The sequence below is a fragment of the Mustela erminea genome, chromosome 6, assembly GCF_009829155.1.
Source record: "Mustela erminea isolate mMusErm1 chromosome 6, mMusErm1.Pri, whole genome shotgun sequence".
NCBI lineage: Eukaryota > Metazoa > Chordata > Mammalia > Carnivora > Mustelidae > Mustela > Mustela erminea.
The window spans coordinates 58750058-58774819 of record NC_045619.1 but is presented as its reverse complement, the minus strand read 5'-3'; the positions used below and the strand labels follow the sequence as shown (position 1 = coordinate 58774819).

At 39.8% G+C, this 24762-nt stretch overlaps 1 protein-coding gene across 1 annotated transcript in view; it reads right to left on the bottom strand.

Moving 5' to 3' along the window:
* The window catches only part of DERA (deoxyribose-phosphate aldolase), a 114808-nt gene that overhangs the window by 21255 nt on the left and 68791 nt on the right, over window positions 1-24762 (bottom strand). The gene's annotated exons all lie outside the window — the stretch shown is intronic.

The window sequence follows — 24762 nt, the reverse complement described above, 5'->3', positions numbered from 1 at the left end:
ACACAAGCATATCTAACATATTCTTTTTTTAACTCTGCATTTGATAGGAGGAAAAAGGGAGATGGAACCTCAGTACAAGGTAAACTGTGATTTGGTATCACTAAACTTTGGCAAAGAAGAGTAAAATAAAGCAGCATTTTAACAAAATAACAAGCTAGATATGCTTCAAACAACTGAATTTCATTTTGATTGTGCTTTCTATTGTCACTAGCAAGTTTGGAATGTATAGTATATATTAACATTAAAAGTCAGGTATGCTTGTGTGGAATCTATTAACTTGAGAGAAAATTACTCAAATTGAAGAAATAGCTGCTTAAAATGGATTTAGAAATACATTTTACTGAACAAAGCAAGCTAGAAAATTAGGCTACTTTATCAGGATTAGAAAGTGCTATGAATTTTAAACACAAAGCTTTTAAAAACAATGCAGAGCATATTTGAGATTATCATACCTCAATGTCATCATAAATCTTTTTTTTTCCAACAATGGATGCTAAGTGTGTAGAGTTACTTTCAACAGTGACCTGTCTTTCATAAAAGAAGTTGTGTTAGTTTTTCTGTGGGGAGTTTTATCTCTAGGTGATTGTTTCACTGTACCTGGAGACTCCTATCGTATGCTTCTCATTAGCGGATCTACAGATGGGTACACCTTGAAAAGGCTCAGAACAGAAAGTATTTGCCATGTGGAGCCTCGGAGTTGGCCCCTGGGGTCATCCCAGTTAGCACTTGCCAACCCCTTCCAAAGACAATGCTGCCTCTCTCATACTGTACACCGTTTTCACATTAGAATTCTGTCTCTATTTCTCAAGGAGGCATGCCTTCATTTTTAGCTTTCTTCCTCCTTTTCACTCCGCCAACACCAGAGGCCTGGAGTCCTCCACCAAAAGAGGTATGTGCTGGCAAAGGAGAAAGTGCTAGAGCCCCACACACCTCCTCTATGGGGGTAGGGGGCAGCGTCTCTAATCAGAAAGTGTCACCACCACTTCTGCCACGTCATGTGCCTCACTGGGATATCAGAATCCCTCACGAATTCCTGAAAACACAGGAGGCAAGGAGAAAGGAGGGAAGGGGAAGTCTGTGAACTAGGTAGGGAGAACGGTCCTGACCTAGACTCTGCAAAAGTCACGGACTAATACAGCAGGCTTGCGAGCTGGATCCATTTTGCATAGTCACTCAAACTCATCTAGGATCTCCCTGGATGTCACACATTTTTTTTTTTTTTTTTTTTTTAAAAAGCACTGCCTTGCCAATGAATATATATGCCTGAATTTCCCTCATAGCAGAAAGGCTATGGGTTCCTTTCCCGGAACTAAATAGAAATAGAAATAACATATAACCATACGGTAATGATGTATATTTCAGACAAATAGCTTACACTACACACTTAATATGGAGGTTTTATCTGTCTCTCACAGAACTTCCTATTACAAAACTAATAGGTTTGATTAAAGGGCTATTCATTTTTAGGAGATTCCCCCCCACCAGAAAACAGAATATAAATAGTTTCTTAACATGTATAAGTTAGGTCTTTACCTACCTCCCTTTTAAACCTACATTTAAAATTCTCGATACATATTTAATGTTTTTAATATTACCTATATAATTGCTTTGAGTGTGGCATTTACTCCCTTCCTCGGAAGTACATGTTATATCACAGATATAATTTCTCCCAGGTATTTCAGGGAGCCATTAAATGTCAAAATCCAAAGTGAACACAGAGGTAACTCAAAAATGTAAAACCTCGGTGAAGAAAAAATTTCAGCTGTTAAGTTTATTACCAAAAATAGGAAATGGGATTCACAATGATAACCTATAAGGTAAAATGGCATTTAAAAAACTGGGTTAGAGACAGTTCACAGTGTCAACTTAAGTTGGAGATCCATTTACTTGTGTTTCTGTCAGAAATACCATAAATTTACTCTTGAGAAAGAAGATTTTCTGAGTTGACCTGGCCCACTTTTTTTTTTTTTTTAAATATCTTACACACGGAAACTAAAGAGCACAACATTTTTTAAGTATGAGGAGCTAAAAAGTGTTGTAATATGGAAAGGACAGATAAGACAGGTTTGATCATGGCATTTTTTCATCTCCAACCTTCAACTGCTTAAAGAATAACACTTTAGGATTTCCACTTGCTAGGATCTGAATCTAATCTAGTATTCCACTGTTCTCCTGCTACTCACTCACAAGCGTCTCAGACTCCAGGCAACTCTGATGCCGATGATGCCACAGCAGTAATAGTGGTAGGAGTAAAGGAGTAGGTCCCCCTTTCTGAGAACTCACCAGGTGCTTGGCTCCAGCTAAACCCTTCATACATCTACCCTCATTTAATCTTTAGGGTAACTTCAAAGACAGGTAATCTTAGGATCTCCACTGACTAATGAAAAAAACAGGGATTACAGATATTGACCTATGACCACAGTTTTTAAATGTCGTGAATGGAATGTAACACAGCTTTTTCTAAGTCCAGCCTCTTAACCACTACACACCTCTGCCTCCTAACCTAGACTAGTTACTGTTTGGCAAAACATCCTCTGCCTTATCAACTTTGTACTCTCTATTCTTTCTCTCTCAGTCAAAATCTTGTCTGGCTGAGCTGAAATGTTTCCTTCAATAGTATGTGGCACCATCATTGCTTTCTTCCTGTTTTGAATGTAATGTGATGACTGGAGCTTGGCAGCCATTTTTCAACCATGAGGGAAATGCCAAGAGAATAACAGGCATCAATCCTGGTCCAATGATGAGCTAATAGCAGTGACTGGTTACACCTCCAGACCTTTTGTTATGTAAGGAAAATAATTCCATATTTATTTAAGTCACTATTGTCAAGTTCCATGTAATTTGCAGCTATATGCAAACCTAATTGATGCAGTATCTGATTATTCACTTTCTGCTGATCTAGAAATCCAATGGTACATGACATCTGTTAATTTCCCAGGGCATCCCTCTCTATAACCATGACACAAAGTATCATCCTACCCACACCCTCCCACACACATGCTGTGCTCTACCCAGCTGAGACCCCTACAATACTACCAACTACGCTTATCCAGGCCTCTAACTCCCCACTCCACCCACGTCCGTTAATCAGACAGGAGTCTGAGTCCAGCTAAATAAAATGTAGATGGAAAAGGAGCAAATGAAAGGGGATTCAAGAAAGCTGTCAGGAGTTATTAGGAAAAGCTAAAAGTGAAAAGCCACAGAATAACAGAGATTTCTGCTAGAGAAGCAACCATCTGAGCGACAGTCAATGAAGCATCTACATACGGAAGAAACTGAGAGAAAGTAACTGTCTTATCAACGAACAGAGAATATGGAGAGCTCTAGCAATAGTAGAAAATGCAGGAATAAACTGAGATACAAGTCTTTAAAAAAAAAAAAAAAGCGAATTGGAGAAGGTATGGGGCCTGAATAAGTTGAGAAATTTCTCTGTATATCTGCCCTCACTCCTCAGCCAGTGAAGACATACTCTTTTTTTTTTTTTAAGATTTTATTTATTTATTTGACAGAGAGAGATCACAAGTAGGCAGAGACACAGGCAGAGAGAGAGAGAGAGGAGGAAGCAGGCTCCCTGCTGAGCAGAGAGCCCGATGTGGGACTTGATCCCAGGACCCTGAGATCATGACCTGAGCCGAAGGCAGCGGCTTAACCCACTGAACCACCCAGGTGCCCGAAGACATACTCTTTGAGGGCCATAACTACCTCATTCATCATCATGATATTGGTCATATACAACTAGCACAGTGGTCAGAATATAAGCTCAATAATTACACAATCCACATGAATTCCCTATCAGTCAAGCTTTAGTGAAACTTCATGACCATACTAAACACAAATGAACTCTTCAATGATTCCACAGCTGCCTACTTGTATAAACAAATGATTTTTATTTCATTAATTCTCTTTAATCAACACTTAACACCGCACTTAGCATGTGCTGGACATTGCCCTAAGAGCTTTAAAAATAACCTTACAAATCATTACAAATAAAGCAGTTGTTGGACACTTCCGGCTGGGAGTGACAGAGGGGGAAGACATATCTTTATGGCTAATGCACTCAAGAAGAAATCTTGACAAATCCTTGATGGCAACGCAGGAAGATGCTTCCTGGCTGTGGGGGATCTTTCCTCGACTTATTCTTTCCTAACACAAGTATTTGTGGATGACTGTTGTGTGCTCTGCAATGACTAGGAAGCTTCCCTGACTAGAAGTGGCTCCATTTTGAGAGCTAAGTGCCTGCACAGAGTGCTGGAAGGGGAGAGACAGTTGGCAAGTACAACTGGGTGTAAATTTATATGAAATTTCTTCTGCTCTCCTTTTCTTTCTTTCTTTCTTTCTTTTTAAGATTGTATTTATTTATTTCACAGTCAGAGATCACAAGTAGGCAGAGAGAGAGGGGGGAAGCAGGTTCCCCGCTGAGTAGAGAGCCCGATGCAGGGCTCAATCCCAGGACCCTGGGATCATGACCAGAGCTGAAGGCAGAGGCTTTAACCACTGAGCCACCAGGCACCCCCTGCTCTCCTTTTCTAAGTTACTTAATTATAACATGAACATAAAATATCTTGATTGGCAAGGCTGCTTTCAGCCTAGAGAGAAATTTTTCTCTTCTTTTGGAAGAGTTTCTGATTGGGGTTGGGCAAATGTCTTGACTTCAGCGGTGGGGAGGAAGGACAGGGTGAGGAAGGGTTTGTAACCTATGGTTTCAGCTCAACGGATTTTCTTTAATTAAATATTTTCAAGAAGTCCACACCTAGTTCTTGTCACCTATCAACTAGTTTTATACAAGTAATGTCACAAAGTTACTGAAAGTACTACTTTCACAGAGATTTAAATTTTAAAAGGCTTAAACTAAAGAATGAGGATCTAAGAGTGGAATTTCATATAGTATTTTTTTAACATTTTATTTATTCATTTGACAGAGATCACAAGTAGGCAGAGAGGCAAGTGGGGGTGGGGGGGAAGCAGGCTCCCCACTGAGCAGAGAGCCCAATGCGGGCTCGATCCCAGGACCCCGACTTCATGACCGAGCCGAAGGCAGAAGCCCCAACACACAGCCACCCAGATGCCCCTGGAATTTCAGATATGAGCCACAGGAACAGGAACGTGAGATCACAAGGGAGGTTTTCTGCAAATGGCCTCTTACAATGAATGGCATGCTTATGCCTCTGTAGTTGCTGTGTTGACTGTAATCTTGTCTGATTGAAAAGTTACATTTCCACAGACCACAATCCTCTATGTCTACAGGACCTGACCGAAGCTAATGAGTACTCTTTTACTCTATTCTTTGGTTCAATATTAATAATGGTACCTGAGAAAAACTTGGCCTTACTTTGAAATGTTTGCTATGATGGGCTTAAACAAAAATACACAATTTTCCTTTCTGTAAGCCTTCAGGGTCTTTTCTAAATACATGTGCACTAGGAGTGTCTTCCTGGAGTATATATGACATAGTATCCCCAAAGCTGTATGACCAGGAGACCCTTTTGTCAGAGAAGTTTTCACTGAAACACTGTTTCACAGAACATAATTTTGAAATCACGGTTGTAGCTGAAAATCTGTCCCCCAATACACAACCTTCCTTATTCATTTGGTGGGAGGCAAGCCGGTCTTTAGAATAACCTTTCAGTTCTGACTCTACTTTTCCAGTATTCCAAATTATCCAAGGCCATGTGTTGTCAAGTTCATTATCTGCTTAGCTAATGAAAATGTGTTTTGAAGTAGACTGCATGAAAAGAAAGAAAATAATCTTTCAAACTTCTAAAACTCCTTTTTTTTTTTTTAGCAAAATTTTATTTGAGCTCTATAGGACATGAAACCAATTCATCATTGTTGTTTCTTCCTTATCTAGTTATTCACAGACTAATTCTTTTTTTTTTTTTTTTTTAAGATTTTTTATTTATTTATTTGTCAGACAGAGAGCGAGTGAGAGCGAGCACAGGCAGACAGAGTGGAAGGCAGAGTCAGAGGGAGAAGCAGGCTCCCTGCGGAGCAAGGAGCCCGATGTGGGACTCGATCCCAGGACGCTGGGATCATGACCTGAGCCGAAGGCAGCTGCTTAACCAACTGAGCCACCCAGGCGTCCCATTCACAGACTAATTCTTAAAACAGGTTCCTAAATCCCCTTAAATTACCAAAAGGTTTCTAAACCGTAGCACTAAGTCACACACATACACAGATGATCTTTATAAATCAGTGGTTCCTAACTTTGATTTGAAAACTCCCAAGGGGGCGCCTGGGTGGCTCAGTGGGTTAAAGCCTCTGCCTTCGGCTCAGGTCATGATCTCAGGGTCCTGGGGGCTCCTCAGGGTCCTGGGATTGAGCTGGGATTGAGCCCCACATCGGGCTCTCTGTTCAGCAGGGAGCCTGCTTCCTCCTCTCTCTCTGCCTGCCTCTCTGCCTATTTGTGATCTCTGTCAAATAAATAAATAAAATCTTTAAAAAAAAAAAAAAGAAATAAAACTCCCAAGATATCGCCATCTTAATTTATAGTAGGATTTTCTTTAATTCCTAAAAAACATTTTTCATAAATATAATCCATGTTAATTTTGGGGGGGGTGAAGAATGCAACAAAGAATCAAAGTCCCACTAAGTGATTTGTTGTCATTGTATAAAGACTATATTTGCAAACATCTTTTTTTTTTTAAGAAGACAGCATACAATTTCATAAGTTACAGTGATTGCTAATAAAAATTTAGGAAGGTGGCTAGTTCTCTTATGTCAAAAAATAATGCTCCCCCTCTTCCTCATTAACTTCATTTTTTTTTTCATTTCATTAACAAAAATTGAGAATTGTTGCACTTAAAAGTTATCTTTTATTATTCTAGATTGATACATTAAAGAAAAGAAACAAGATTTGGTGGGGGGACAGCTGTCAGGGAAGGGGTAAAGCTTTTTTAGTTTAGTTTTGCCTCATGTAAGGTATCTGGAGGAAGTATGTGTGTTTTTAATTTTTTTCTCTGTATTTGTATTGTGAAGATTTAAATGGCTGGTTTTAGATTTAAATGGTTTTAGATTTAAATGGCTGGTTTCAGATTTAAATGATCTGTACATATTAAACCCTTAGGTGACTACACTGATAAACCAGTTATATTTTTCTACCTTTAATTAGTAAATTGAAAGGTTTCTTACACAGTTCTTCAATCTAGATATGAATTACATTCCAAAAGTTTGTAAATTCATGGCTGCCTGGAAATTAATCCATGCTTCTCCATATAAACAATGTTTCCCCTGATAGTAAGTCCAGGTCAGCCCCCAAAAGCATGAACCTGAGTTCTACTAACCCCTCCTAAGCATTCTGCAGAGCAATTCCTCTAAGAAGGAAAGGTTTGGGTACCTCTGACTGTCCATCTCTAAAACCCAACCCGTATATCATCGGCCAGCTGGGGATGAGCCACTCAAAGCTTTAAATTACCAACAGGGTTTGCATTTTCACAAGGAATCTCAAGATGACAAGGCAGAGAAGGGCTGGGTATCCAGGTTTGTGGTGAGGGCAGCTCTGAGGAGCAGGGGCATTTCCAAGTTCTCTGCCAATGTTCTTCCTAGTCCCTGGTCATAAAGAAGAGCCACATTTAAGTCAAGGTTTTAACATTGGGTCCTACCTGGTACTTCTTTCTGCATCTGCAATTTCTCTAGCAAACAGTTTATGGAGTTTATAATCTTGCTATTTAAAGTGCCTAGTAAGCCATCCTAATTTTATTTAATTGGACCTATTTGGGGCACTAAGGAAAGGGATGTTTGGGCTGAAAAGTCCACACTGAGATCTCCTTTCTAAGCTCCCAGAACACCTACACTCTCTCAATAACTTTGTAGCCAAATGCCTGCCCCTCCAATGTCCCAGCCATGACCTTCTCTGGGGCTTAGAGGCAGAGCGGTCAGTCTTATGTTCTCTCATGACCCTGCCCTCTTGGGAAATTCTTCCTCTAATACCATTGCATTCCTCGCTGCATTCCCCTCTTCTTTGCCTTCCCCACCCAACAGACAGAAACTCAGGCAGAGCCTCCAGTGATCGCATCTCTGTCTGGATTACTTGAACACAGCATCCCTTAGGAGCAGCAAATACAACATCACGCAAGACCGTGAGTCTATGGTTTCACAAGCGCCTGTCACTCTCTTTGTTTCTGAGCATGACTCTCGTTCCCATCCCTATGGGAGTCATTCTTTTCTCTGAGCCAATTGTCTGGAATTAAAACTTTTCCAGTCTAGCCCTGAAAGAACAAACAAAAAAACAGTTAGTGGAAAGGGATGGGTTTAACTGAAAATTGTATTGTGTTATAAGGAGTACCTAAATCACTTCACGGGAGTCTGGTTAAAAAGCCAGCAGGAAGAAATCCAGCATCAGCCATGGCTGGGCGTGTGCTTACGGACAGCAGATGAAAATGAGAAACGTACTTCAAAAATACTTTCAGTAGGAGGATATACTTAATAACCACTCAATTTAGAGAATACCATCTATAATGAAAATGTCTCAGCTGTTTTAAGGATTTTTTGGTTTATATTTTTGAAAGGCCTTATAATACTGAATGCTCTAAAATGAGAACACCAAGAAAGGCAGAGGAAAATCTGCTTTTTAACTGCCTAAATTACCTAATCTACAATCCTGGGCAGAAACCGCAAAGTCTGCGAATGCAACTAGAGGTAACACTATCAACTCTGAGGTAATTTATATGCTTTTGCTTTTTATTAAAAAATAAACAGGAATATTTTAATTATTCACTAGAATGTTAATATCAAACCAGTGTGAAAGCAGCTAACATTCTACCAACAGCCTTTTGCAGGCTTTGTGTGACATGGATGATCTAAATTCTTTCCAATTTCATTGACTATTCAGTGCCTCTTCTGTTGTCCCTGCCCAATTTAGCAGTTTTGTAGCACAGGAAACTTCCTTTCGATGCCCCAGTTGATGATAAATTTTTTACAAAAAGCATACTAGAACACTCATTCTTGCGCCACTAGCAAAACAAAGTATCACCCCAATAATTCAAGTAAAAGCATGAATTTCCTTTTTTCTCCTCTCCGTTTCGCTTTATATGTCCTGTCTTGTTTGTGTGTTCTCAATAGAAAAATAGCCTCTCTCTTTTTCACCGCCACAGCCTTAATCTGATTTCCTTAAAAACACTAAATATTTTTCTCCTTGTTACAAGAACAGAAAAGTAGAGGAAAAGGGGTAAGACTTTTGTGCATTCTGCAGTAAGCCAGCAAAGCCATGAACCGGTGGAGGTCTTAACAAAGGGCAGCAAAGATGGGTTCCAGGGCTGGGAAGAAGCCTCATGTGTCTAGAACTCCCTGCCCTGGGGAAATGGCACACCATTATGAGCGACTACAGTGAGGGTGTGGACAAATGGAACCATTATGAGTTGGTTTGTCCTGTCCCTCCCCTGCTCAGCCCAGAATCATTCACCAAATCCTTTTCGTGCTGTCCCCTCAATGTCTCCCCCAGCTCCTCTTCATCCTTACCCCACTCCCTTAACTCAGCCCCACATGACGTCAGCTAGCCTGTAATAACAGCTTCCCAACAGGTTCCCTGTTCTCTAGTCTAAACACACGGCCCAAAGGCCATGTTCCTAAAATGAAAACCGGGCTGCTGCTCCACTACAACGAAGTATCTGGAGTAATGGTATCTTACTGATCTTTACCCTGGGGATGGGGGGAAGGGAGGCTAACCTGGAAAGACTTCAATAAACCCCAGTGATGAAGAGCTGGATGCATGAGTTTTTCAGGCCAGACACTTTTAAGGGCTGAAAAACTTTTCCTACCTGTAAACGGGAAACCCAAATTCTTGGTGGGGCATTAAGCCACCAGCAACTTAGCAACTTCCCCTCCACCTCTCCTGCCATTTTTCCATTGACCCTCCATCCCAACACAGCTTCCTCTACATCTATGTGCACCCAAGGACACCTCCACAAATGTCACTTGCTTTGCGAACCCTTCTGTGCCTCTCCAGAGGGTAGCCCTGCTTGTGCAGCACTTGGCCAAAGTGTCCCTGTGGCTCCTAACATGTTGCCAATGAGGCAATCATAAATCTGACCTTTCACTCTCTCATCAAAGAGGTACAGTCAGTGTTTTAAAGGGAGGGCTTCTGTCTGATTTTTCTCTCCCCTTTCTCTCCTCTTATGCCTCTGCCATGTGCAGAAGAGCATCTGATAAACATTAGATGCTCACTAAATACTTGCCTATAGCATAAGCATATTCAAAAGAAAGGAATGGGGGTGCCTGGGTGGCTCAGTGGGTTAAGCCGCTGCCTTTGGCTCAGGTCATGATCTCAAGGTCCTGGGATCGAGTCCCGAATTGGGCTCTCTGCTCAGCAGGGAGCCTGCTTCCTTCTCTCTCTCTCTCTCTCTGCCTGCCTCTCCATCTACTTGTGATCTCTCTCTGTCAAATAAATAAATAAAATTAAAAGAAAGAAAGAAAGAAAGAAAGAAAGAAAGAAAGAAAGAAAGAAAGAAAGAAAGAAAGAAAGGAAGGAAGGAAGGAAGGAAGGAAGGAAGGAATATCCCCTGGCATCAAGATGGCAGAACACCTTGGCCCTTCTTGACTAGCCTCCTTCCCTCTCCTCTGGCTCCTCAGTCCTCACTGCAGCCTCATCACCACCCCCTGCCCCAGACCCCTTTTTCCTTCCTGGCACAGCCTGGAACTGGGGGAGTCCCCACTCAAACCCTACACCTAATATGTTAAAGGCAGAAGGAGGAGAAACCAAGGTATTTCTATAAAGGAGATAAAAGGGTTAAACATCTTTAATCCTTAAGTTCTTGGAGACTTAATTAAAAATATAAATTCACGTCCTTCCAAAACCACTATTTCATGTGTTGGTTAGGACCTACAGGAACTACTGATGTACAGCTGACCATTTATGATCTTGTTTCTATGGGCGCGCAGGCTTAGTGTTCCAAACAAGCAATCTGGAAAGGAACCAACCACCAGGACAATCAGATTTGTTAACTGTGAGCGAACGAACACACGAACCTTTGGAAAACCCTAGAATTTGAAATTCTCTCTCTAAATAATTTCGAAACTACCAGGGTGAGTGGGAAGAACTCTTGTCTCAACCTCAGGAAACCTGGATCCCAAACCTCCTGCCTAGACAGTAGGAATACTCAAGAAGTTTTTAAAAGTACCAACTCTCTTGGCTCCAGTTAGTACCAATTAAAATCAGGATCTCTGGTGGTGGGATCTTTTAAACAGATTATTTTAAAAAGCTCTTCAGGGGCGCCTGGGTGGTTCAGTTGGTTGAGCAACTGTTTTCGGCTCAGGTCATGATCCCGGACTTCCAGGATCGAGTCCCGCATCAGGCTCCCAGCTCCTTGGGGAGTCTGCTTCTCCCTCTGACCTTCTCCTCGCTCATGCTCTCTCTCACTCATTCTCTCTCAAATAAATAAATCTTAAGAAAATAAAAAAATAAAAATAAAAAGCTCTTCAGGAAATCCTAACATGCAGCCTGGGCTGAGAACCTCTTTCTAGATTGTTTTGACTTTAGAATATTTGTCCCTGGGTAAATTCCTTGTGAATTTGACCCTTCTAGATCTTGGTTTTCTCACCTGTAAAATGAAAGCTTTGAAGTTAATGAGGCTTCTTCATACCTTATAATCCTTTCTGGTTTTCAAAGCATTTGCAACTTTTACAAGTTAACTTTTAAATGTTTAGTGGCTCTGTTTTCTCTCGCTCCTCTGACAATGTACAAATCAAGAAAAAAACAGAGATGAATTTGTAAAGACCTTTTCACGACTGAGACAAAAGGAGCTGCAAGCAAAATTCCAATTTTACAAGTGTGTTTTCCACCTACTTAACTAGTTCCTGGGAGGAACCTACACAAGTTACCTACACAATCACTGAATTTTATGGATTGTTTCAAGCCATTATGTTAAAATTTTTAAAATGGAAATGAAGAGAGAAAAGTTCCATACTAGAATATTTCACTGCCTCAGATACATAGCTTCTCATCATCCTAACAATGACTTTTTTGTATATGCTTCCATTAAAGTCATGACTGCAGAATAAGCTGATGATTTCCAGAACGCCCCCTCACTCCTTAAGTCTTTTTACTGAATAGCTTGCTGAGCAATTTAACACACAGGGTCCCTAATTTCTTTATACTAGTGATGGCAATATAACCTTTGTCTTGCTTCAACCAATTTTTCTCTCAGCTAGCACATCTTCCTAAGTTTAAAAAATATATTTTTTTTCATTGATTTAGCTTATAAAGTAAACCTAGAAATCTGCAAATACTTTTTAAAGAGCAAATAAAGAAATATTCACCCATGCAGAAGAAAACAGAACACAGGAGAATCGCTTGTTCCATTTTATAATATTATGGTACATTGTGTAGTCTTGTGTCAGTATTTATTATCAGTCATTTAGTTTATGATAGAGAATAACTTTTGATTACTGATGCTTGTAGTATTACTCACTCTGTCTTGGACTGTTTGAAGATCTGTATTTTTATTACAAAGTCCAATAAAAATAAAGTGAAAAACCCATAGGTCCCAAAACTGATTCCTGGCTTGTGCTGTATGTCACTCCTTTCCAATCTAAAAAGTATTTCCTTCTACTGTTAGTCTCTGTCTCTTGCTCATAAGCAAATTTATCTCCTAATGCCTCATTCTTTATTTTAGCCATTAATCTCCCATTGAGAACCTTACCAAATGCTTTTTGCAGATAAAAATATTTAATATCTACTAGATTTCCCCTATCCACAAAACCATCCAACATTGCTTAGAGGGAAAAATCAATCTTTTGTACCTGAATTTAAGTTTGCTGGTTTGACTCAAAGTATTTTTTCTAACATCTTCAGGTCTTTACAGGAAACAACAGAAACATAGCAGCACAAGAACCCTATTTCTCTTTGTTATGGGTTGAATCTTGCCCCCTGAAAAGGTATGTTGAAATTCCAATCCCAGTGCCTTAGAAAGTGACCTGTATGGAAATAGGGTCATTGCAGACATAATTAGTTGAATAAAGACAAGGTCTTGCTGAGTAAAGTGGGGCCATTAAGTGATTGGTGTCCTTGTAAAGAAGGAAGAGACACAGACAGAAATGCACAGGACCACGTGTTGAAACAGAGAATGGAGTGTTACATCTACAAGCCAAGGATTGCCAGCAAACACAAGAAGCTAGAAAAGGCAGGCAAGGATTCTAACCTGCAGATTACAGTAGGAGAGTGGCCCTGCAGGTACATGGATTTCAGGCTTCTACCCTCCAGAACCATAATACATTTCTGTTGTTTCAAGTCACCCAACTTGAGGTGGAAACTGAGGAAACCAATACATCCCTCTTTTCTCATTATTTCCATATTTGGGGCCCTGCCTATACTGGATTATAATCTACACTGAAATATCTCACGTACATGTAATAGGGGTGTGTGTGTGTGAGAGAGAGAGAGACAGAGAGAGAGAGAGAGAGACGGTTTTTCTCTCCTGTAGAGGATCCCACCGCGCTGTGAAAGGATGAGCCTCTCTAGCACACGCTGAGTGTCACGTAGAACAATAGCTCCATTGGGCAAATCCAGCCTGTGCTTCCAACGCCTCCCACCTCCTGTGGCGGACCATCCAGTTTCTGGAAAATCTGGACCCTCACTGAACTCTGCCTTATAGCAGGCCAAAATCCATCCTCCCGTAACTTCTAAGAGCTGGGTCCCAGTCCTCCTACCACGGGTTCATCAGGAACATCATGCTTTTTCATCCTTTTTGGATGCGTGAATACAAGTATTTGAATACAACACCACAACCCCAGCGACTGCCATCTTCCCAACTAAGGTGTCCACTTTCTTCCCGATCGCTCTTCACAGGAAGTTTGCCATGTCCCTCATCCTATGCTGGGACATTCCTCCACATGGGCTCCAATGCCATTACCCTGGTCCCAAACCCTTTTATGTCACCCTCTGTGCTCCTTCTTTCTCAGACTGCCCCCATCAGGTGGATAAGAGAAAAGTCCACTTTCCGGATCACTTCCCAGCTATCCTCTCAGCACTCAGGAAGGGAATCTGGAAATAACCAAGAACTTCAGTGCAGAAATCAAGCAGCGACCGTGAAGTCATGACTCCACAGAAGTTCCCAGAGTGTTGTCAAGCGATCGTCAGTAGAGCAGGTAAACACACATACACACACACATATATATGTTGAATATATTGTTGAATATATTCAACAATATATTCAACATATATAGTCAACATATAAATCTCATTCAGGGACTCTAGAAACATATCTGTGCCCCCAAAGATTACACATAGCTTATATGTAATATTTTAAATGCAAAGCAATTACAGAGTGGAGAACAGGACTGTGTATAGAATCTAGAGTCAAGGGGCGCCTGGGTGGCTCAGTGGGTTAAGCGTCTGCCTTCAGCCCAGGTCATGATCCCAGGGTCCTGGGATTGAACCCCGCATTGGGCTCCCTGCTCGGCGGGGAGCCTGCTTCTCCCTCTCTCTCCCCACTGTTCCCCCTGCTTGTGCTCTCTCGCTCTCTCTGTCGAATACACAAATAAAATCTTAAAAAAAAAAAAAAAGAATTTAGAGTCAAGAAGTGCTTCACAATGTTGCCACTTCCTCAGTGCATGGCCTTGGTCTCACCTGGTCACTTAACTTCCGAGCGTCAGGTTTTCATCCCTTTGAAGGTGATAAGGTACCTCCCCTAGTTCCCTATTAAGACAGTAGCAAAAAGAATCTGTGAACTGGTAACCTCACGTGATTTATTAATCTTATTCATTTGCTCATTCAACAAAATGTGCATCAAGTATCCACCCTGTGCGATATGCTGAGAGACCCATTCAAGGATTCTGCTTTCCCAGCATTTAAGAGTTTGCTAATAGACCCATAACTATCCAGCACGGACATTAAAGAATAAATAATGAACATGTTAGAAATCAAAGACAAATGAGTCACAGAATCTCAGAAACATGACCCAATAGCTAATAGGTCTGGCCTCTATGTCATGTATCAGAATTTCACCGAGACATGAAAATAAAAAGTCCCTTAATGTTTCTTTTAAAGCAAAATAAAGATTCATTTAAAAAACTGAATTTTACATATGTTGTTTATGACTATATCTGTTGATTGCCCCATACCTGACAACTGAGCACTTCAACAAGCACTTCCTAGGTCCTTACATGTGTTAGCCTCTGTGCCCATAAATTCCTCTGAGCAATCGGTCTGGAGAAGGTGTTGCAAGATTTTAGAATAAGGTGGGTTATATTTTCAAAAATCTCACAAAGTAAAATTTTATGCATACTAGTACACACCACATACAAAACTAAGTTCACAAGCTGCTTCTTTTTTTTCTCTGGAAGTCCAGCCATGAAGAGGCAAAGAAAACACTCTGTGTTTAAATGTATAGTGATTTTTTTAAAAAGATTTTATTTATTTATTTGACAGAGAGAGAGATCACAAGTAGGCAGAGAGGCAGGCAGAGAGAGAGGGAAGCAGACTCCCCGCTGAGCAGAGAGCCCGATGTGGGGCTCAATCCCAGGACCCTGAGATCATGACCTGAGCCGAAGGCAGAGGCTTAACCCACTGAGCCACCCAGGCCCCCCTATAGTGATTTTCTTAAGAACAATATACCATATACCAAAATGGACCATCAGAGGTTCCTGTAGGTCTAGGAGGCCAGAAAACATGGCAGATTCTCTCTCCCACTAAGCTCTCTATTTTGCACAAAACAAAGGATGGGCAAGAGGGTAGATGAGGACTGCAGGTTGGGTGGCTGTGACGTGGTAAATCTTCTGAAAGTTTTGCTCCCATGGTGGTGGGTGGGGGCTAAATTTAAATTTGCTCCCTGAATGAAATGGCAAGTTAATTAGTTTTTACCCTAGAAATGGTTTAATTCTCAGGGCTAGTTTAAGGAATTGTAAATCAATTTATGCTTTAGATCCATTAACTCTTACCCCAATACACATCTATATTCTTAATGCTTTCCCCAGTGGTGAACTTTCAACTATAGCATACCTTTTCATAAATTAAATGTTCTTCCTATGAAAGGCAAGATCTTATTTTTAGCCCCCCCCCCCCCCACAATGAGAAAAACCAGGCTGGATCACCACAGGGGTCTAGAAGTGCCATCTGGATCATTACTTCTTCAGTATACAAAGATTTGAGCCCAAGATGAAGGATTCAGTGTGACTGGTGACAATCTTTTGAAAAATAAATCTACACTGTCATTTACTCTACCATTTGACTCCTATTTAAATTTTAAAAAATGGTTTTTTAAAAGTCTTAGATGTTAATTTGCTACTAATCACATCATTTCTTTTAGACCTTTGGTTTCCTTCAGTCTTAACACGTTTCCTACTGTTTATTTTCTGCCCTTTGTTTTATTGTTTGTAATGGCTTCCCTTCTATTTTCTTTTATTTCTCTGCTTCATCTTATTGTTTCTGAATTACGGATCTTATTGGGTTGAATTTCAAATATCCCCTCCTCTGGTTCCTACTTTTTTCATTTTGATTTCCTATACATTACAAAATTCCAGCCAAGTTCAAAACTCATTTTGCATTCCTTCAAGGTCTGCTTTTCTCAAGCCCCATATTTTTGTGTTCGTACTCTACCCACAGATCTTCATCAGCAATTCAAACCTGATGACATTATGATTGCATCTTTAGTGCTTTTCTACTCCAACCTTATTTATCATGCCTGCATTATTTCCAAAGATAAGGTCTAGAATAACTTCAGAGCGGAGCTTGTTAGCTGTTGCGTGTGTGTGAACAGTCCACCGCTACCGAAAGATAAAGCCACTTTTCTACATTCTGGCATTATTCTTAATGTGTGTGTTTGCGGGGCTAAAATCCCTTAGCAGGAGATGGACCTGCCTTAGACTTCTCTTTTCTCTAAGCATGTTTTCCTTTCTATCTTACTTCCCATCACCTTGTTCTTGGATTGTGTGATGAAAAAATATGGCTCTCGTTTCTCTCTCCTGATTATATTCCCTTCAAATTGCTTACTTCTACTCCGTTTCTCCTTTATTTGCATTGCTCTCACCACACTGACAGGAACATGAAAGTCAGATCCATTTTCTTTGACCAAAAAGCCAAGACAGAAAGTTGTCTATAGTTCTTTCTTAGCCCTAGAGCCCCTTCAGAATTCTCACAAACCTTTTATATGTCATACCACTGCTTAGGTCATCCAAACAATGCCTCAATACATAATCTCCTTGGCAACAGTTTAAACTATCTATCTTTTTGTTCAACTGAAGTAAAATTTTGCTCTCAACATAACATGTCTGAACTCTACAAGGTCGTGGCTCATGTGGAAAGATGAGTCTAGGTCTTCAGCATTTACTTTGCCTGTTTTTACTTTTCCTTCTCTCTTTCTTTCTCATTTACCCATCTATTCTTCCATCCACTCATTCATTCACTCGTGTATTTCAAGTTATTTTCTTAGGCTCTCTTAGATAGCAAGCACAGTAGTAATTACAGAGAAATATAAATAAGTTAGATACAGTCCTTGGCTCAGAGAGGTTCACAGTTTTGTAAAAGACTCAACAGGTAAAACAGGGAATGATGACACTGTATGACAAATGCTACTGGTATTTACAACTGTCCTAGGAGCACAACAGTATGAACGATTAAGTCTGCCTCTAGAAGATCATGGAGAGATTTGACGATGGATGAAAATTATATTTAAATCTTTAAGAACAGCTAAAAGGAGAAAAGAAAGCTATAACAGAGAGGGGAAATGATGTAACAAAGACAAATGTATCTAGAATGTTTCCAAATATCAATAATGACCATGGAGAATTGCAGCAAAATATCCTTTTTAACTGATGTTCCCACTTTGTTGTAGGAAAGTACCTACCTCAGAGAGTCACTATGAAGGTTAAATGTAAATATACATGAAGCCCTAAAAATAGCACCTGTCACATAGTAAACGCTCAAGAAATGTTATTGTCTACCACTACTGTTGTATTATAGATTATATTATGTATACTTCATCTCTTTGAAATGTTTTCTTACTTTTTTTCCTCCTGGTTCCTGGCTTGGTTCTGGATCATTATGGTTACTGAGTAAGTGATCTCTCGTTAAATATTTTATTCTGATACCCATCTAAAGAGCTAAGGTGGCTGCGATACTTTCCAGAGTAAAAGAACTAGGAGATATGACAAATAACCATAGCTGAGAAGTGTGGCATAAAAAAATTAAACTGGGCCACATCAAAAGTGATTCTCAACTAATCAGATTCTTTTAAAACTTTTGTTTTTTAAGACGGAGTCAAAAGTTGGCAAAAACAGTTCCTAAGATTCACGAAACAATCCTACTAACATATTAATAAGCTTTGAGATCAGTACAGAAAGGAATCCAGCTCAATATAGTCTATCTCCTGCAGCTACACCAGATGGTTCTAAAAAGTGATAGTCTGAATAATGCCTTGTAATAGTCTAGGAAAAAAAAGATTCAATTATGATTCCTTCCTGACTGAGGTAGGATGGCATAGGAAGGTAGCCTGATATTTTTTAATGACTTGCAGAGTACTTTTATACTTTATAAATCAGCCATACACATTACTTCTTTGAATTGATAACCAGGTTAACTGATCCACTTGAAGTCATAAACTGTGCAAGAATGAATAGGAATCCTGGTCTTCTAATGCCCATGACCTATGGCTCCTTCCCCTAAAACATTCTGAAAGATTCCTAAAGAAAATTAAACTAAAAGTAAGCTAGCTAGTAAACATTTAGTTGACCAAAAAATGCAAATACTTAGGTTAACTTTTTATGTACAATGATATGTGATATCAGACTAATACTAGCTTACTCTCCAGAGAATTGTCTTGCAATAATCTAAATGCCTATCAATATTATAAGACAGCTATTATGAATGTAAATGATAAAACACCTTTCCTTTTCAGATTTTCATGCTAAATTAATAAGAAAACAAAAGCCACAAAGACACAACAGAATAAATGCACCAGATTTACCCTCCTGCTACAAACAATCATACAGCTGAACAAAATATAAAAGGCAACTGTGTTCAGGCACTTGAAAACTGGCAGCTCAAGAGACAGACCCTGAGGTAATACAGATATATAAATGAGCAGATAAAGACTTTTAATCAACTATAATAAACATGTTGAAAGACTTATAAGAAAATATGAGCTCAATGAGTGAAAAATGTTGAATATCAGCAGAGAAATAAAAGAACCGTAAGGGGCACCTGGGTGGCTCAGTGGGTTAAGCCGCTGCCTTCGGCTCAGGTCATGATCTCAGGGTCCTGGGATAGAGTCCCGCATCGGGCTCTCTGCTCAGCAGGGAGCCAGCTTCCTCCTCTCTCTCTCTCTGCCTGCCTCTCTGCCTACTTGTGATCTCTCTCTGTCAAATAAATAAATAAAATCTTTAAAAAAAAAAAAAAAAGAACCGTAAAAAAGAATCAAATGGAAATTCTAAAACTAAAAATGTATAATGGCATAAATTTCAATAGATGGACTTAAGAGCAAATTTGAGATGGAAAATAAGGGTCAAAGAACTTGAAGATCCATGTAAATTAAGCAAACAGAAGAACAGAGAGAGGAAAAGAGATTAAAATTAAAATGAACAGGGGATGCCTGGGTAGTGCAATCGGTTGAGCATCAGACCCTTGGTTTCAACTCAGGTCGTGAGATCAAGCCTGGTGTCAGAGTCAGCACTCAGGGAGAAGTCTGCTTGACATTCTCTCTCCCTCTCCCTCTGCTCCTTGCACTCACGCTCTCTCTCTCTCTCTCTCTCTCAAATCAACAAATCTTTTAAAAAAATAAAAAATAAAAAATAAACAGGACCTCAGTAACCTGTGGGACAATATCTAACACTCATGTACTTGGAATTCTAGAAAGAACAGATAAAAATGGGGTAGAAAATATATCTGAAAAAATAGTTATAAAATGTCCCAAACTGGAAAACATCAACCTACAAATCCAAGAAGCTTAGCAAACTAAAAGCAGAATAAATACAAAGAAAACCATGGTTCGGCATATCATGGTCAAATTAGTGAAAAACAAAGATAAAGAGAAATATTGATTTACCACAGCCAGAGTAAGATGAAACATTACTTATAGGAAAACAAGAACAAGCAGAATTCCAAGAAATGGAATAACATGTTTAAAGTACTGAAAGAAGAATAAAAGTATAATCTAGAACACCATATGCAGCAAACAATACTTGAAACGTGAGTGTAAAATGAAGACATTTTCAGATGAACAAAATCTAAGAAAATTAGTCACCAGCAGACTTACAAGAAGGAATAAAGAAGGAAATGATGTACATGTGAGAAAATACAGAAGACTAGTTTTGCTTAGTTTTCTTTCAATTTCTTTAAAAGACAAATGACTGTTAAAACAAAAATCACTTCATATTAAGGAGTTTATAAATAGGTGGAAGAAAAAAAGTAAAATAATTCAAAGGACTAAGAAAGGCATAAACACCAACTGTTACGATTTTTACTTTCATGACACATGAATAATATGAAATCTATGTAAATCGTGGTAAGCTAAAGATGCATATTATAATTGAGAAACTTCTTGAAAAGTACAAAGAGGCTGTAGATAAAAAGTCAATGGACAAAAAAAATAAAATGAAGTGCTCTCAAATATTTAATGAACCCAAAGGGTATCAGGAAAAAATCTAAGCAAAAATGGATCAGAACAAATAGGGAACTAACTGCAAGATGACAGACTTAACTTCTATCATATCAAAAATTGTGTGAAATGAAAATGAACAAAATATTCTAATTAAAAAGTACAGATTCTCACAATTTGTTTTAAAAAAAGCCTATAAGAGATAGCTTTAAATATATAAACAGAGATGGGTTATAGACTGCATATATATATATATGTGTGTGTGTGTGTATATATATATGTATATATATATTCATAAAAAGGGATGGAAAAAAGATATGCCAAGTATACATACTTAAATATCAAATCTCCAAAATACATTTAGAAAAAACTGACAAAACTAAAGGGATAAGGAGACAAATCATATTTGGAGACTTTAACATCCTTGTCTTTTGGTAATAAATAGAACAAGAAGACCAAAACAAAACAAAACCGGATCTAAAAAATATGATCAACCAACTTGACCTACTTGATATTCACAGAATACTACCACTAATATCTTACATGACAGACTAAGATGTCAAATACTAACATGACGTTCTTTTTTTTTTTCTTTTTAAGATTTTATTTACTTATTTGAGAAAGAGAGAGTATGAGAAGGGGGAGGGTCAGAGGGAGAAGCAGACTCCCTGCCAAGCAGGGGGCCCGATGCGGGACTCAATCCCAGGACTCCAGGATTATGACCCGAGCCGAAGGCAGTCACTTAACCACCTGAGCCACCCAGGCGCCCTAACATGACATTCTTTTCAAGTGCCCCTGAAGTATATACTTAAAGACAGCATAAAAATGGGCTATAGATCTCTTTAATTTCAAAAGACAAAAATTCTTACAGTGGATATTCCCTGAGCTTAAAAGAATTTTAAATTATAAGTCAATAGCAATAAGATATCCAAGAAGCACAGAATACTTGGAAATTAAACATTCTGTTGATTTCTCTTTATGTCCATTAATATTTGCTTTATGTATTTAGGTGCTCCAGTGTAAAGGCTTATTCTAAATAATACTCTAATAACATTCTAAACATCAAGAGATATTACAAGGGAAATTGAAAGTATTTTTTAACTCAATGACAATGAAAAACCAACCAAGCAAAAAATTGGCTCTTTGAAAAGATTAATAAAATTGGCAGACTTCTAACAAAACTATTTTCCACAGAAAGAAAGAAAGAAAGAAAGAAAGAAAGAAAGAAAGAAAGAAAGAAAATAAATAACAACAGGAAAGAAAACAAAAATGACAACATCAGAAGTAAAAAAAAAAGGAGGTATAACTACAGACCCTATAGACATCAGAATACTATAAACTTTTTATAAGGAAGTTTGGCAACTCAGTATATTTGTACAATAGAATACCCCTAAGCAAACTCCTTATACATAGAAAAACATGGATAGATCTCACAGCTATTATATTGTAGGTAGAGGGAAAACAAACACAAAAGAGTACCAACTGTATAACTTAAAAACTAGCAAAGCCAATCTATAGTGATAAAATCAGAGCACTGATTGCAGCTGGGGCAGAAGTAAAAGGAGTAGAACTGAAAGCAAAGGGGCACAAAGGATATTTCATGGGATGATGGAAAATACACATTGTAAAAAGTCATCACATTGGACACTTAACACCTCAATGTGTATAAATTTACCTCAATGAAGTTGATTTTTAAGGAATAAAATCAATAAAAATGCCAAAGTAGAGCTGTAACTTATATAAGTGTAAATTTAGTTCAAAATTTTAAAACAATTCTTCAAAACATACCTCATTTCTATTATATACCTTCTTAAGAGAATAGGAACCAGAAACTATGGGTCAGGAAGTATGCTGGATGCTTTCACTTATTATACCTTGCACAGACTGTGTATGCCTTTAACTCATTATAAGGTCAAGCACAGTGCCCTGGGAGACAGTGGTGTTACAGCTGAGAAAGCAATAAATAACTCTGGAGCCAGAAGGCCTGGGTTCAAATAATGACTCTATGTGATCCATTAGCTTTGAGGCCTTACAAAAGTCACCTTTTAAGTTTCTTCGTCAACCACAGGGTTGATGTGAAGATTAAGGAATATTATTTTAAAGAATCTGGGAAAGCACACCACAAATACAAGTTTTATTACCCAGAGCAAGTACTCAACAGACACTGCTTAAGTGAAGAAATGCAAGAGATAAACACGGACAAGGATATAAGCAGATAGAAGAGATGGGGAGAGCATGTTCCTACTCACATTTTTCTTCTGCGGATGGATGGGGTGGAGGACAGAACAGGGGCTTCTTGGCATGATGACTTAATACCACGTTCCTAGGATGAGCAGTAGGTGCAGAGAGGACGACAGGGTTGGCTGACCTCTCAGAATGAATATACTTTCACTGTGACCTGGATCACAGCACTCTAGGCTAACAATCCCTTGTCCCGGAGAGGAGCATGAGAAGGGAATTACCTGGGTACTTAGGACACCAAGGGGCTTCGCCCAGGCTCATAAGAGCTACAGCAAGGCTTCTGTTATTGCGGGACTTTGAAATGCCAATGTAACAGATGACCTGCTGTTTAACATGTTCCATTCCTCCTTATCCTTAGATTTTCAGAGATTATGCTTGAAACGAGACAACCAGAGCAGAGATCATCTGGATGCAGGAGCAATGAGCAGAGCAATAGCTCCGTGAGTGCCTAGCAGGCTGATTTTCAGCAAAGCTCCAGGGACTGACGCTCGGTCTGACAATACTCAAAAAGTATACGAGTCTAAAAATCTAGAGGGGGGCGTGCTCGCTTCAGCAGCATGTACACTAAAAGTCTAGAGGCGGGACTACACTAGAGGCCCAGACTGAAGACCTGAGAAGTCCTCTATCTTCACCCATGTATGGAGCCACTAGTAAGGCACCTCGAAATTCAATACTTGATCACATAATGGTGTGCTACGTCACCTGGCAGAGGTTGCAACAGAATGCTGTGGGGGCACACAGAAGAGATACGGCACCAAGTGGTGAGGGGGGAAGCAGTATTGGGGAAATGGTCTTGAAAGAAGGGACACCTGTGCTGGAGTCAAAGAGGTGAAGGGATTACTCAGGCAAAAGGTATTCCAGGCAGGGGGCGCAGCGTGTAGCAAGCCATGAAAGGTCCAGATGGTGCCTTCTGAAGAGAACTACGGGGAATTCCATAGAGCTGGAGCATAAGGAGTGAAAGGAAAATGGGGAGACACAGGCAGGGTGTTAAGAAGGACCTTTTCTGGGATGCCTGGGTGGCTCAGTTGGTTGAGCAGCTGCCTTCGGCTCAGGTCATGATCCCGGCATCCTGGGATCGAGTCCCGCATCGGGCTCCTTGCTCAGCAGGGAGCCTGCTTCTGCCTCTGCCTGCCATTCTGTCTGCCTGTGCTCGCTCTCTCCCCCTCTCTCTCTGATAAATAAATAAAATCTTTAAAAAAAAAAAAAAGAAGGACCTTTTCTTAAAATCAGGCTGAAGGAATTTACATTTTACCTTGACAATGAAGGGAAGCCACTGAGGGACATATATATATATTTTTTGAGTGGGCAGGGTGACCACTCTCTGACAGTGGGGTGACCCTGACTCTCTGACAGTGATGGGAGTATGGGGGGTCTAGGGGGTGGAGAGCGCAGCTTCTGGTGAAGACTTTATGTGTATGTTTTGTTTCTTGTTCATGGAAATAATTATATTTCCCTCACCTCTTGCTGAAGAGAAGGCCGCTCCTCCCATCACCTCTCTCTTCATAGGCCCTATACCTTCACATTTTCTTATGTTTTAAAAGAATCATTTGGTGGCAAGATTACATAAAGCCCTCCTGCTTCTGAAGTGCCCTGCTGGCAGATATCAGCTCAAGTGGACAGATGCACAGGTATGTTCCCTTGTTTCCGACTGGGTCTGGAGGCAGTGTAAGCCACCAAAGGATTTTAAACAAGCAGGACCAAAACCCAATTCGTATTTTTAAGGGACCATTCTGGCAAAAGTGTGGGAAGCAGACTAGAAGGGGACAAAAGTGGAGACGGGGGGAGTAGCGAGGAGACAGTGGTCCGTGTGGGGCACGGCAGTGGCCGGAGATGGCTGCACGCAGGACGGAGAGATGCGTTGGAGACAGTACGAGGCAGAATTCTCCAGACTCGTTCACTGGTTTACAGGAAGGTGAGGAAAAGAAGGAATCCAGCCTGACCCCCAGGTTTCAGGCTTGGATGTCTGAACGGACAGGTCTGCTGTTCAAGGAGATGAAGAGGA